The 15,811-nt window shown below is 39.3% G+C and overlaps 1 protein-coding gene across 5 annotated transcripts in view; it reads right to left on the reverse strand.

The window, feature by feature from the left end:
* The window catches only part of CSRNP3 (cysteine and serine rich nuclear protein 3), a 108,123-nt gene that overhangs the window by 85,147 nt on the left and 7,165 nt on the right, over window positions 1-15,811 (reverse strand). The window contains exon 1 of one of the 5 annotated variants that reach the window (XM_027636545.1): window positions 5,763-5,872. The exons of 2 other annotated variants lie outside the window; for them this stretch is intronic. The gene's annotated coding sequence lies outside the window, so the exon portion shown is untranslated. Of the gene's footprint in view, window positions 1-1,871; window positions 1,974-3,788; window positions 3,892-5,762; window positions 5,873-15,811 lie in introns of those variants that run through there. 2 more of the 5 variants (XM_027636549.1, XM_027636548.1) reach the window with 2 other exon arrangements.

A 15,811-nucleotide genomic window follows, 5' to 3' on the forward strand; every position in this document is an offset into this window, starting at 1 on the left:
TACTGCCGGACTACTTGAAGCAAAGGTCTGGCGAGGAGATGTCACAACCCTTCATAAAACTGAAGTGTGAAAACAGAAAAAACACTGCTATCAGTCCTACTGGCTTCTACAGATACACAGACCTTACAGCAGAATGAGCATGCAGTTGATGGGGAGAACTGGTCTGCCTGCTACATGGAAGACAGCAAACCAACAACACCTTTGCAAAAGGATGTATAACATTTGGCTTGCTTAGCACCTTCCCAGCATCTGGAGTGAGGTTCTGAGACTGGCAGCAGTGCTTTTGGCACAGCAGGTTTGGATTATGCTGCTCCCAGCTGCAAGAATGGCAGTAGGGTCCAGCTCTGTAACCAAGATTGGAATGTCATCAATTTCCTGAGTGCTGGAAATAAGCAGTCTTTTATATAAATCTCACCCTGATTAGCCCAGGTAGTAATACTAATTGGCTTATTGCAACACCTCTTTGTACTATTTCAGTACTGATTTCCAGTACTGATTTCCCCCACTGTTCTTTCATGAACATTAGTCTTGCTCACTGCCTGCAGAGGAACTGCTCAACATGGCAGAGTATCCTGTATATCTCGGTACGCTCCTGCCAAAGTTCAGCATGGTCATGACCAGCAAACGCCAAAGAGGCCTTCCCACCTCTGTAGCCCCAGTACAATGGTACTCAGCTCCCTGTTGCCTGCTGTTTGACACACAGCCTGGCTGCTCCTTCACCATTAACAAAGCCAGCAGAGAGAGCATGAATTCAACAGCTCTCCTCTTCTGCCCCATGTTCTCTGCATCTTGACACAAGGGGCAGCCATTTTCTCCTCTGAAATACATAGTCTTTAACAGAGTTTCAAAAAAACAACCAAACAAAACAAATAAAACAAACTCACGAAAACACCCAACATGCCCCAGTTGAATTCCCAGAGCAATAGTATGAACCTGTAGCACAAAAATGTACTGAAACACTTTGCAAAACTCACTCTGAACTGCATCTCCCCTCCCCCTTTTTTTTTTTCTAAAAAGATGGGAGCAAACTCCTCCAGCTTAACTGTTTCTGTATTAAGGGATGTGTGTATGCGTCCACGCGGTGAAAGGGGAGCAAAGATGCAAATTTTAAGTAACGAAGGACCAAATACTTCATACCTTGCTCTGGCCATAATTATTGACAATAATGGTACTACTTCTACATGACAAGATAAAAAAAGGTCTCATTTTAGGAGATAAGACTTTAGAAACAAGATGAATGGATAGCTTGGGGGTTTTCTGGAGAGCAGCTTGTCTTCACTTGCGTGGTCTGATATTAGCTGTACAGCACAGAACTGTCTTTCTTCAGGCATGAACAAGCAATGTTAAAAATTGCTGGAAAAATCTAGCCTGGAAGAAAATTCAGCTCATCTGTTTGCAACCTGTTATAAAAAACTCCAAACCAAACTGAAAAAAAACCAGCAGTACATCCTCCATGTTATCACCATCTTCCACAACCTAGGCATGACAGGCAATATGCAACAAACTTTCTCATTACTATTTTCACCAGATGAGAACTTCTGCTTCTATATCCAAAAAAATCAAATTATTCATGTCAAATTGGCACAACTTAACTACCAGTATAAAATGCAATGATGCTACTTCCAGCAACATATCACACCTTTACTTTCTCAAATAATGTTTAGATTTACTTCTTATCTCCATGGAATCTTAAATTACGTACATAGGAAAGGGGGATTTAAAATTAAAGTAACTCAGGTTTGTCTATCTCAATAGAAAACAAATTATTCTCAATAAGAAGGTCCGCTATGATTAAATTTTATTTTTCTCATAGAATAGTCTCTATAATCCATTTAATAATCTGCTTTCTTAGTATGTTAATAGTTTCTTACCTAATAGAAGATACCAGATCCTTTCCTCTCACTCATATCACCAGGTTAAGAACTGGCTGGATGGCCTGGCCCAGAGTGTGGTGGTGAATGGTGCTGCATCCAGGTGGCATCTGGTCACTAGTGGTGTCCCCCAGGGACCAGTGTTGGGCCCAAGTCTGTTCAGTATCTTTACTGATGGACTGAATGAGGGGATTGAATATACCATCAGCAAATTCACAGACTCAATCTGCTGGAGGGTAGTGAGGCTCTGCAGAGGGAACTGGGACAGGTTGAGACCAACAGCATGTGGTTCAAGGAGACCAAGTGCCAGGTCCTACACTTTGGCCAGAACAACCCCATCCAGCACTTACAGGCTGGGGGAAGAATGCCTGGAAAGTGGTCCAGCAGAAAAGGACCTGGGGGTGCTGGTCGACAGCAGCTGAACATGAGCCAGCCTGTGCACAGGTGGCCAAGAAGGCCAAAGGCATCCTGGTTTGTATCAGAAATAACATGGCCAGCATTACTGTTCCCCTGTACTCAGCACTGGTGAAGCCTCACCTCAAGTCCTGTGTCCAGTTCTGGGCCCCTCAATTCACGAAGGATACTAAGGTGCTGGAGTGGGTCCAGAGAAGAGCAACAAGACTGGTGAAGGGTCTAGAGAGCACATCCTATGAGCAGCGGCTGAGGAAGCTGGGGTTGCTAAGCCTGGAGAAGAGGAGGCTCAGGGTTAACCCTCTCTATAACTACATGAAAGGAGGTTGTACCCAGGTGGGGGTCAGTCTCTTCTCCCAGGCAACTGGTGACAGGATGAGAGGACAGTCTTCGGCTGTGCCAGGGAAGGTTTAAATTGGACATTAGGAAGAATTTCTTTGCAGAAAGGTGACTGGATATTGGAATGGGCTGCCCAGGGAGGTGGTGGTGTCACCATTCCTGGAGATGTTTAAGGAAAGGTTGGATGTGGTACTTAGTGCCATGGTCTCATTGACATGGTGGTGTTCAGTTGGACTCAATGATCTCAGTCATCTTTTCCAACCTAACTGAGTGTGATTTCAAGTAATCAAAATGAAGTATTCAACTTTTACTTTAAGTGACCTTTGGTATGTCTGTTGTCAGGTAAAAATGGATTTTAGTATTAATTTGCAGAGGATTCATTATTTCTAGGTGTAATAATACCTTGTAATATTTTAATACTACCTTTAAGACAGTGCATAACAGGAAAAATACCCTGTTCAATGACGAAAAATGAATCAGCATGCTGACTGACATATGCTACAAAAAAATTACATATAGAAAAAGAGAGGTATGTTTAATCCACTAAGAAAATGCCATTTGTTTTGTTTTCTAGGTACAAGGAGGAAGCCATCCAATGGGAAAGGAGAAATTGAAAAAACAGCAGAGATATTTTTCATTTATACTGAAGACCAGTTAACAACAAAAGAAGTTATGATATATGGAGAGAATAAATAATAAAGAACAGGATTAAAAAAAGGAGTATCACAGAATATTCCAAGTTGGAAGGAACCCACAAGGATCATCGAGTCCAACTGCTAAAAGCAGTGGCTACAAATTCTTAATTGAAAATAATTAATTCTTTAAAAGATTAAATTTCTTAGAAATGCTAAGTAATGGAACAGCATTTCTTGCTTACAACACTTTTCTTAGTAATTTAGATTTTGGCTTTCATTTAAGGTAATTTAGTATTTTACTTAAAATGGTTTGTATGATATTTCAATCACCTGCAGATATAGCTGACAAGGATGCATTCATTAATGCAATAAATAAAAAAAAATCTTGCATTTACAGGTTGTTTACTTACAAAGACACAGTTCAAGCACATTTTTCCTACCATACACTTTCCTGGGAATAAACCTGTATCTTCAAATATTATACAACACATACCTGCATCACCACTGTGATTTTTTTTAACCAACTTTTTACCTGATTTCAAACTCTTCATCCAGTCTCTCTCCCACTAACATGCTCCCTTCTCAGCAGGGTCTCCAACATAGGCTAATGAGCTTATCTCCTTTCCACTGAGCTGGTGAGTGCTGGCAGCAGCTGACAGGGAATACTGGACAGAAAATGCAAATCTGTAGTTCATGTAGAATACCTGAATCATTAGGGAACTTTAAAACTAGTGACAGCACAGTAGTTTTATTCAGTATCTTTCATGCTGTCGTTATTAAGCAGTAGATATTTTTAGCCACCAAAAGCCAAATCCATCTGCAGCAGCAGCAGCGTTTCCAAGGAGACAGAATAATTTAAACACATGTGGAACTAGATCTCTGTTTTCATCTACTCCTCTCTGTTACTGGAGCTCCTCTGAGTCAGATTTTTTCATTTGAGGTGAGAAGAGTGATTTGAATACATGGATTTGAGACTGTAATTTAACAGTTGTGCTTATGCTTTCAGATACACATCTATTACTTACAAATAATAAATCTTAGGATGCAACTCAACTCTTTTTCAGTCAGTGTTATTTACCAGTGTTTACATTCCAGCACAAAAAAAATAAAGAAGATACAGCTCGTTAGCCTTTAGAATAATTTGTGAATTGCTGACATTTGCTGTAAATTATCGATTTTTTTTTTTTTGATTGACTGATGTTTTTTTAGCAAACATACCAGGCTTCATTTTCTGAAGAAACAGCTAGGAGGAAAGGACACCACTCCAGTGGCTGCAGTTGATAAGGTACATAAATAAGCGGGCAGCTTCTTCCAGTGCCTTTTAGCACTCATAAGAACTTCTACTGACTTGTTCCAGTTTTTCTTTAATGACATCACTTTTTAATAATTTTAGATCTGCTCTAAGGGAATTCACTCAGTGAATACAACAAAAATAGATACATGCATTTACTGATTTTAATCCCTGAAATCTGTTAAAACTAAATTTGAGCATTTTAGTTTTATAAATATATTTTATTAATACGTATACTCTCAAACCAATGATAATCAGAATTTATTCATGTCAATTAAGATTTTTGCTTCAAACCAGAAAAATGGGGATGTGTATAATAATTATTTACTACATGTAAAATGTGGAAGTAAGTCCACATTGAAGCTGATACATTGAAATGCTTGGCCCAGTGAGGCCAATATCAAAATCCTCAATTCTTTCAGTGGGGTCAGGACTTCTGCCTGTAGTCCTATATCCTCATATAACATGGCTTGATAAACAAATCTATTTTCCATATCAACTTATTTGCTACTTGCCATCTCCAGTCTCTGTGAACTAACAGCTGCTGCTAACACAAACTCAGCAGAAGAAAGCTATTTCGACAGTTTATTAAAACTGGCACACAAATGCTGTAGGTACTACAAGATTTATCTGTCTCATACACATAATTATATGCACCATGTTTTCCTTTATGACAAAGACAATTTTATGACTCAATTATCAACCACGTTCATTCCGAACTTAAAAATAATGCAAAAATCCACAAAATCCCTTTCAGTTGTTCTGAGGAACCATTCTCACTCTTTGTTCAACACTAAATAAGACACAGTTTTAGAAGCAGTTCATCTTCCTATCCAAGCGCAAAGAGAACATTTTTAGATCTTCCAGCAGTCTTTTCCTGCTGGTAGCATACACTGTATTTTCAACAGCAAGTGTTTCCATCACACAAAATGACCTCTCTCCCTACAGCTTACTGAACAACTTGGGCATCAATGAGATGCAATGCGTACACTGTCACATGAGAAAGCTGTCAGCATCAGGCATGTCTGTGATTTCACTGCTCATGGATCTCACATCGGCTGAAACCTCCTGGGTAGGAGGAATAATAACTGAAAAGCTGCTTCACAGTAATTTGTGAGGAACAAGCAAGATGCTTGTACATGCATTTTTTATATCTGAAAAATGTGGCAAGGATCAAGAATAGCTATTCATAACAGGAATTTTTTTCACCCTTACCTGTAAATCGGGTTTCTGTGTTTCAGCTCTGTCAGTGCAGAATGAAAGGTTTACTCCTCCTTTTTCCGTCTATCAGACAGCAGTCATCCAATAACTGAAGTCATCCTGGCATCCTCTGGAACATGCTCTCTCCCTTATTTCCCACTCCCCACCCCCATCTGCATGCTAGCAAAATGGGAAAATAGCAAGAAGAAAACAGAACAAAAAAGTACATCTAAAAACTAGCTTTAATGAGCTACTTAGTAATCAGTGAGGACACACTGTACTGAAAGGTAATGACAAAATTTAACGACAAGAAGAAAAAAAAGTCTCTCTATTAATAAACCTTCAGCTCCACTACTGAATAGAATTCTCCCTTTCAGCCCCTTTTTGTAAGGAAAAAACAAGCAAACAGCTGTAGGAACACAGTTACTGCCTGTATACATTCTTTGAGACTGACTCAGCTATCCAGATCTTCAGTGAAAAGTGCTGCTGTGTATTTAGGAAAGCTTGTGATTATCAAAATAACAGTGGTGCTTTTATACAAACAAGGATCTGAAATCTCAATGCAAATTAGAATATTTCAGAGATAGATGCCAGGAATTTCCTACTAAATACGTCTTTCTGTTTGAGGTCTACCTGTATAACTGGTGCATGTGCAATGATTTTACTGTATTTATAATACAGTAGACAAAGTTCAATGTGGTGCATGAATTTCATTCACACAAAACTTTCTACCTAAATAAGAATTCAAATGCAAAAAATGACTAGGTGAACAGTTTTCAGTTCATGTGCCTCAAATATACTATTAGTCTATTTGTAGCCTCTTAAATCTAGTTGAAAAAAATTACTTCCAAGATCAGAGAATTTTTATTTTCTTCATATCTATACAAATTGGGTATCAGCTCAGCTGAAAACATCACATTTAGTTTATGACAGTTTAATTACATTTAAAATCAAAATCAAGCATGAGTCTTCCTAGCTACATCAAAGCATTTGTACTCCAGGATTTCCCCTTGAAAGGAAAATGTTAAGCAGCAGAAGCTGACAAATACCTTTGTGTTTACAAATTTCAATCTTTAGCTATAGCTTTCCAATAAAATTAACTGTGAATTTCTTTAAATAAGAGCATCTGTTCTCTTCACTGAATTATTGATCTTTAACCACACAAGACTATACCAATTAGCATACTTCCAGTACAATGTAATAGCTGATTTAGTTTCTGAAAAAATTAGCTGTCAGTCTTATCACAACGAACTGCCAGTAGATCCTGTGCGTAACATTCAGATTCTGTCTTAACAAGTAAAGTAGGTGTCTTTTTAACCAAATTACCTCAGTTTAACATAAAACCTCTTCCTATATGCCTAGAAAAATGGAAATCCATTCCTGCAAGCACTAATGAACTATTAGGTTTCAAATCCAGACAATTAATGCAGTTTTCTTTAGTGGGATAGAACTGTAGGGAACACAGAGGAAAATCTAAACAGACATTTTGCCCTGATAAACAATTGGTTGGAAGACTTCTTCAAATTTATTTTCTTTTTGATCTGCAGAAAGGAATTTGGTGTTGAGCACCAAGGCTTCACCTCTCAACCAGTCTGAGTGCTGAGAGAAATGCACAGACATACAGAATTGTAGTATCATAACTTGACTTAATAAATATCTTTTAAATACAGATGCAAGGTGCAACACTGATTTCATCCCCAAAACACTAACAGAATAGCTAGTCAGAAAAATAGGCAGTATAAAAAACATAAATCAGAATGTCTAGCAAAATCTACTATGAAAAAAGGAGGTTATTAATAACAAAATCCCCAATAGCTCTTCAACACTCCCAGAATGAAGCAACTCTACAAACTGTGTTTCTAAAGTAAAACACAAATAGCATTACTACAAAAACTGATTAACTGGGCTGGTGCTTCCCCTGCACTTCACAAGGGCTGCACACAGGAGTCTCCCTAACAGTGGGATCTGTGCAATCTCCGTAACCCAACTTTGCCAGTTTCCTTGGATTTCTGGGTAACATCAGACAGTCCTTGTGAAACTTGCCCCAATTTGCACATCAGTAATTAAGTAAACTCATTTACTTGATATGTGCATTTTAAATATATGAATCACTTCTGCAACTACTGCAGGGTGCTGAGGTGCCCTGTGCAGGTGGGGGTTTGGCTGCCTGGGCACAAGGCCAACCTACAGACAGCGCAGCAGGTGGCCTTGAGAGAGGAAGGGAGCAGCAGCCCCTGCCTACCCTTTGCCAGGATCCCGCCTTCAAGTTCAGCCTCTTGCCCCTGGCCCCTGCCCAACTGTGCTCCCACTGCTGCAGCCTTGCTGGGGCCCAGCCAGGCAGCCCCTGACCCTGGAGGACTGACCCAGACCTGACTGCCTGCTTCTGAAGGATCTCAGACGTGCCTTTCCACCCGACTCCAGACGGAACCTGGCAGCCATCCCCAGGCCTGACCTGCTCCCCACTGCTGGGTTGCCCTCGACTTCTGTCTTACCTGCCCTTTCCAAGCCACCTGCTGCACTGGCTGCTCCCCAGCAGAGCACCTGGACCTGACTGTCCCTTTCCAGAGCCAGCACCTGCTAAATCTTAGCAATGCTTTCCAGCTCCAAAGTGCCATTATTGGACTAATTAATCACATATACACAGATATGGAAAAAAGGAAATTGGCTCCTTTTTGAATACAGGTTTGTACTCAGTCCCTGCTGTGACTGCATTACTCTTAGTGCTTGTATTTGTTTGGTTATTTCCCCCTTTTTTTTTTTTAATTTTTCTATACTTGATACTCCATACAACACACATTTATCTTTTTTCTCCAGAGTTGTTATACTGGACAAAAGGAAAACTTCACCAGGAAGCAGCTTCCTGCAACAACTTTCTTCATTGCTTTCTGTGACTATGTCTGTTGCTACCCAAATATTTACTTCCATTTTTTCTGACACTACAAAGAATGAGACCTGATTTTGGCAATCCCTGTATGGAAGGACAGTACTGTGACAGGATTACCGCCTTCCTGAATAAACCTTCTGGTTAGGGTACTGGGTAGCACCTTCAGCACCATTTTAGTTTCTGCTGAAATGCAAATCTTTGCAAGTAGGAGAGAAGGGAAACAATGGCTGGGGGCAAAAGGGCCTTGGAGATGTATATCTCTCAAAGAACTCTGATTCCTGGTAACTAACATCTCTTGACCTCCGCTCAGGCACTCGCACAGCCCCTGGATCCCAGAAGCTATCCTCAGGTTATGTAACTTTGTGATAGCTTATCACACAGTCCTCCATTAGAAACCAGTTACTGTAGATCTCCTCTGTCCATTGCGAGATCAGCTCTAACATACTGCCTCACGAAGACACAGGTGGAGCTTGATGTTTGGAAAAAGCTACAGGCAGACTTCTGAGACTGTTACCAGTTTGTTTCCCAGGCTACTGACTGCAGGATCAGGCAGGATCAGCTACTGAAAAGCAGCAGCTCCTGTCCGGCTCAGGAGCAAAAGAACTACCACCTGGTCTGTTAATGGAAAACGTCAGGTCTCCCACAGCATAATCACTCTTTTAAAAGATTGTTGTTTGGACATCCAAACAAATTCCTCACACTTATCTAGAAATAAGAACCTTATTCACTATTCAGGACCTTATTCACATTCAGGAAGGTGTCCTGTTCCACACATTAGATCTACTAGATCTCCTGAATGGAGACATGTAACACCTTGTTTCTCAGCATCCTACACCTCTGTGCAAACACTTCAAGAAGGAGGAACCTGGCTAGTAAGGCAGCAACAAGACTATGAGAATTTCATATCCACTGGCAATTCCATGTGTCAACTTAGTATCCAGTGTCATTATGAAACATAATGACCATGCATGACACAGCATGGTCCCCAAGCAGAGTAAATACCAACAGACAAAAAAAGGTGATGAATGAACTGTGTGTGACTTACTGGTGAGCACTCAGCTTCCTAGAAAAATCCTGCATGGTCAAAAGAACCAGAACTCACTAATGTTTGATTATGAAAATCAGGCCAAGGTTTCCTTAATTGAAGCTGCTGCCACTGCAAGGAAATTACTTATGATTTGTGACTGAAAACAAATGGGAAATTGATGTTTCTTTCTCATAAATGGTAGACAAGTGCCATCATCTACCAGTCTTCTAAATCTCTCAAGGCACGCAGAACTCCAGTAGTCTGAGGTTTAAACAGTGAGAAGCTATCAAACAGGATGTGTGTGATAAAGTTTCCACAAGTGAAAAAAAAACAGAACTCCACAGTCAAACAGCAAAGCCGTACAACAAGCTATACTGGCTTTAATGCCCTACTGACTGCATTAATGAAGCCTGAAGGGATGACTGTTCAGATTGGAGAAGGTGGTGGATAATTACAGGCAATGCACAGTGAAAACACATCATACAGTTTGAAAATCAAAACTGCTTCAGGAAAGAAGAGCAGGATTACTTAGTCACAGCACTATTTTTACTCTTTAATAGATCCGAGAAAACTCTACTGTGTCTGAAGTAGCCAAGGTGTGTTTGTTCCAGTCCAGAACAGTAGAAACCAAGCCCTTTTTATAGAGGCACATCATACTGGTCAGAGGATCTGACATTTGAATATATTCCTCCTGTTACATTAGGAGGAATTAACTATTGAAGAGCTGTAAAAACTGGGGTGTTGAGGAATACACCTGGTCCAGGTAGCTCAACTTGTCAGCTGCAGATTGAGATGCAGATTGAGCCCTGGGTGGGAGCCCGAGGCAGTGAACTGCCAACCTTTGGACATCAAAGGGCACAAAGACTCATAATGCCAGCCAGGTGAATGGACAGAGACACAGCAGGAGCCAGGAACTGCTGACATTTTGGATAACAAAGGAGATGAAGTCAGGTGACATTAGTGAGGTGGATGGACACTGAAAGGGGAGCAGGAGCCAAAGAAGACTCCTGGAGGAAGAGAGGCTTGTGCTCACCTGGACTGTGAGGATATAAAAGCCCCAGGATTTGTTTGTTGAAGGTCCCTCCTCGAAGGCAGCAGCTCAAGCTGTTTCTGTGTTACTGCACCGTGAATAAATTGCTTTATGGAATGAGATATTTGAAACTCTGCCATGGGAAACCAGGGGTGAACCAGTAAGGAAACTGGTCTGAGTGTGAGTAGGGTGTGTGGGGAGCTGCTCGGGGTCAGTTGGGTCAGTGGAGCTGCTGGTGTGAAGGGGCTTCGGTCCCAGCAGTTAATGTCTCTGGTGTTGGGAGTGTGATTGCCAGAGTGGTTCCTGAATGGTCAGACTGGGAAGTTTCCTTAATAGGAGGAGGCAGAAGGGATACATTGCTTATTCCACTGCTTAAGGCCAAACAGCATTTCTTCCTTAGTTTTAACACAAACAGTACTGCAGCACCTAAGTTTTTCTTTACTCATTGATAAACAATCAAGTAAAACCAAACCACATTTTCCTTTCCTCTTAAAATATATGTAGAGAGCTTGTGTGAAATCAAATAAAGTCAAATAAATAAATAAAAACCCAGAACAAAACAAAACCACACCACAGAAACCTCCATGAAAATAGTGCTAGGTGAGAACAAATCAAAGGGTAAAACTCAAAAACATATTCAAGGCAGACTAATTTTAACTTCTTAGAAATGTAAGTTACATAAATTTCAAGTTTCTCAGACTCCCGCCCACTTACCAAGATCCATTTATATTCCTTCAATCAGCTCAAGAGTAGTCATCTGCCTTCAGTCAAAGCAAAAGTCGTATAATTAATGACACAAAAAGAGATAAAAGGTAAGCAAAGAACTTCTGCACAAGAGTATACCTCAATTGCCATTAATTCATCTGTGACTACCTTATAAAGCAGTTTTCTAGCATGGAAATTATTTCCAATTTTGCTTATTTACATACTAAGTCAGGTAAGCCCTTCCCAAAATCAGGAATTGACTTCTCATAACCAAACAACTACAAAAGCCTAAAACAGACTTCAGAAACAAGTTTTTCTTGAACCATAATCTACACATCATGACTGAAAGGCAAAATTAAGCAAACCTGAAAAAGTTTACTAACCCAGTTTTTATTAACTGTAAATAAAAATTCCTGGTTTCCAGCTACATCTGCTCCAGTGAGGAACATGGTGGCACAGCACAGTAAGAAAAAAAGGGAGGTATTACCCCCTTTGAAAGAAACACAGACACAGACTGACAGCTAAGTCAGGGAGGAATGCCACTTCTCACTGCTATGACAGGCACCTTTTGAGATTTTACTTAGTCACTACAGCTGAGCACCTGAAAGATTAATAAGGGTTATTTTTCCAGTTAGATGAGTTTCTTCTTTTATTTATATTGCTCTTCCTCTACCTATTGCACCAACTTGATGAAACCTTTAAGCTTAATAAAACGTACAAAACCACGAATGTGTGAAGCCAAATACTCTGAGCAAGGAGCAGCTATACCACAGTTAGTTACAAACATCTAATTCAAACAGGAAAGGTGGGAAAACATTAAGAACAGGGATAATACCTAAATACATTTCCTCCAAACATTTGATGCTTACCCCAAGGTGGTACAGTGGGCATCTCTAATTTTTTCAAGGATAAAATCAAAAACCAAATAGATTTAGATAAATTTTGCCCTGCATGCTATCATCCTGATTCCAACCATATGCACAGTGTCCTAATCCTCTTAATTTGGTTTTTCCCCTATAACTTTCTGCTCTCTCCATCCAGTCTAGCTTCATGAATGACTCTACAGCTACCCTATCCTCAGCCTCACCTATTGGTCATGTTCACTTAAAAGTAGCCTTTTACTCAGGTACAGTTAATATTGGCAGACTACCACAATCAGTTCACATAAATTACCAGAGAGGTAACAAGACTACACTAATATCTAAAAGTCACCCTTCTTCTGTATTAGATTTTGGATTTTGTGCCATATGCCACATTTGTGTCCATATGCCAACTAGTGATCAAAGTAAGGCTCCAAAGAGTGAATCAGGTCCTCAAGTACACTATACAAATATAAAACATTTTTTTTCATAACATAATTTCTGGTTTCAAAAAAAAAAAACACCAAACATTGCTTTACATTTCTACCAATACAAGTACTACATTTTTAAATACGCTTGTGCAAAATCTAATTCCAGAAATCACTGAAGGAGCTCCTCCTTTACCCCACGCACAGTTTTAAGAAAGGTTCTTGCTACTGATAGTACTCACTGTTTTTCCCCAGTGCTGCTAATGTACAGCTCACCAAAAGAGACAGGGAAAGGGAACATCCAAGGAAATCATGTCCAGTGCATAAGGACATGTGACTAACCAGTACTCACCAGCCTTTCAATACAACTACTTCCTTGGGGTCATTCTTGCACCTGTTCCACAGCACATTTATGGCTTTTTCTAGAATGCATTTTTTAAAATAATATAATTGGCTCTTTAAGGTAAAATACGCCATTGTATTTGCAACAAACATAAGAAGTTAGGCATCACATAGGCCCTGGGTAAAGATCTTTAATCATAAGAGATGATCATTACAGCATTAAGTTAAGCTATTGAATAGTAAACAAATAAAAAGCTTGTAAGTAACATATCTGTTAAAAAAAAGGAGGGGAAAAAAAAGAAATTATTTGAAAGATCAGCTGCCTTTTCAGAAATTCAGAGTGTGCCTGAGTTGTCTTGTTGCTCCTTGTAACAAGAAAGGTCTTTCTCTACCTTTTTGCTCCATCATAGCCAAGTGGAATTCAAAATGTATGTAGTTTTGCTGCTAAGTTAAAATGTACTCGTTCCCCAAGTGACAGAAACTTCAGCTGCACCAAAGCAATCAGTATTCTGCAAAAAACAGACCTGTGTCTTCATATACAGATTTGTAAAAGTGTTCTAGAAGAGAATACTCACTTGGGAGGGAAAAAGAATCTAGTCCCTATTTCCAAATCAATCTTGTGAACAACTGTTATGCCTCATTTCATCCAGTATCAACAAAAAAAAAAACCCCAAAAATAAAACAAAAAAAAAAAGGCAGACCCGTGCTTAGCACTATCTTCCCAAAATTATTTCATAGCTTGTCAATTATGGTACATTTCTGAAAGATGCAGGCATCAATTAGAACACTTTCAGGCTGAGAAAAAACAGTAAGCAAGTCTCTCACTTCCTTAGGAACTTCTCTCAACTACACTAAACAGGTACATGTTTATCATCGGTAGAAGAGAAAAACCCTATTACGTTAAGAGTTCACCCAGAGAAAAGGGATCAGTGCTTTGGATTCCAAGTGCACACAGCTGTTGATACCCTAAAGCTCAGAAATTCAGACATCCGACCTTGCTGCTATGCCCATTTCAGCAAGGTGGAAATCCCAGTAAAATGCAGAATGACTGAATTTCTCTTTGCACGTTTTGCAGAGACACAAGCTCTACCAGCTTTATTAAAAACACAGTAGGCATTACTTCAAAAGTTGCAGCTGCAGAGAGCCATCAAATGGATTTCCTGAGTTGCAAATGCCTTTTTAATCACCTTCACTGCAGCAGCAGGCCTGCAAGAAACTGCTTAGCAGAATCATGAACTTCAAAGGAGCCATACCAACAAAGCTTCAGGGTTGGCAATGAAAAGCAGGATAGTAGAAAGAAACTACCATTTTAAACAACTTTCTCAAGACATGTCAAACCAAGGTAAGACAAAAAAATTGTCACTAGTCAGAGAGATCTCTTTTCAGACATATCAGTTTCTGAAGAGAGGTCCTGGAAGAATCCTGAAGTTGTCATTAAAAACAAAAGCCAGCACTTCTTACACATAAATTGTTAAGCCTTAGGTTAGGAACAACCTTTAAGACAGTGACAGTCTGCTTTATTTTGCACCATCATGAATAGGTAATAATTTTTGGTGAAGTAACAAGCACCTGAAGCTTGAGAATGGGCTTTTGTTCAGTGTTCAGAGACACAAAATCAAAGTCTTATGCTACGAGAAGTCATTCAAGCTCTCCTGTATTTTGAACTTGTTACATATGTTTATATTCAGTATGTCTGTAAGGCAGAGGTGAAGTCTCTATGGTCTTCCCACTGTATCTCTTATCGATCTTCTTATACAAGCTCAATCAAAATTTGTCTGAAAATCTGACCAGTCCGGTAGTTGTGTCCCATCATGAGAGATGCAGTGCTTAAATTTAACTGGAGGGACACTGGCATGGAAGGAATGTGCCTTTGTCTGATGGTCAGATGGTTTCTATCTGACAGGTAAGAGGTAAGATCAAACAAAGATGACACTCTTATAGAGCTACAACAATAGGGAAAACACTGAAGGTTGGCCATCAGACAATCCCAGCAATATTTCTGCTACGTACTGAATATGTATGGTGCATAGCACCACTCAAAAAACTTGTCTTTGTAACCAAGCTAACTTCTCTTTATCTATTTGCACAACTATCAGCACTTCCCTTAGGGTAACAGGGAATAGTTCTAAAAAAAAGTCTCACTTGTAAACAGATTAAGTATAAAAGGGTAACATGTAAATGCTTTTACCATTCATTAAGTGCTATGGATTAAAATTTAATAGAAGTTCAATACAAACTAGAAGATACAGGAAAGCCATTACAAGTATTTGCATTTATCAACTGAATGACTCTTTTTGCTATTTTAACTTATTGATGTGCAGTTCTCACCAAATACTTTCATATGTAACACAAAATATATCCTTTTTGCAACAATTTAAACTTCTAATGAATGCTGATCACTCTACACAGATTAAAAGATGAGTTCCCTAATCATTTATTACTAAAACTAAACTAAATACAGATTTTAAACTGTTTAAAAATATTTTTAAAAACCTAATGCTGAGACACAAGCAATTCAAGATATTCTAATAAACATAGTATTTCATTCTAGGGACATGGTCTGGCAAGAGAAAAACCAGGCAAATTTAGCTACATTCATGGGGATTTCCTCCTCTTTTACTGACATTTACAAAATTGATCTTCAACAACCCTGAAGGAAAACAATAGTTTTGCAAAAAATTAAGTTCATTTTACAGATAATGTATCACTGTGATACATTTAGTCACAGCCAGGATCAGCAGCAGTATGAGTAGAATGTTTGATCAGTCATATACCAGATACTGACAAG

The sequence above is a fragment of the Corapipo altera genome, unplaced genomic scaffold, assembly GCF_003945725.1.
Source record: "Corapipo altera isolate COAL_440 unplaced genomic scaffold, ASM394572v1 45, whole genome shotgun sequence".
NCBI classification, from domain to species: Eukaryota; Metazoa; Chordata; class Aves; order Passeriformes; family Pipridae; genus Corapipo; species Corapipo altera.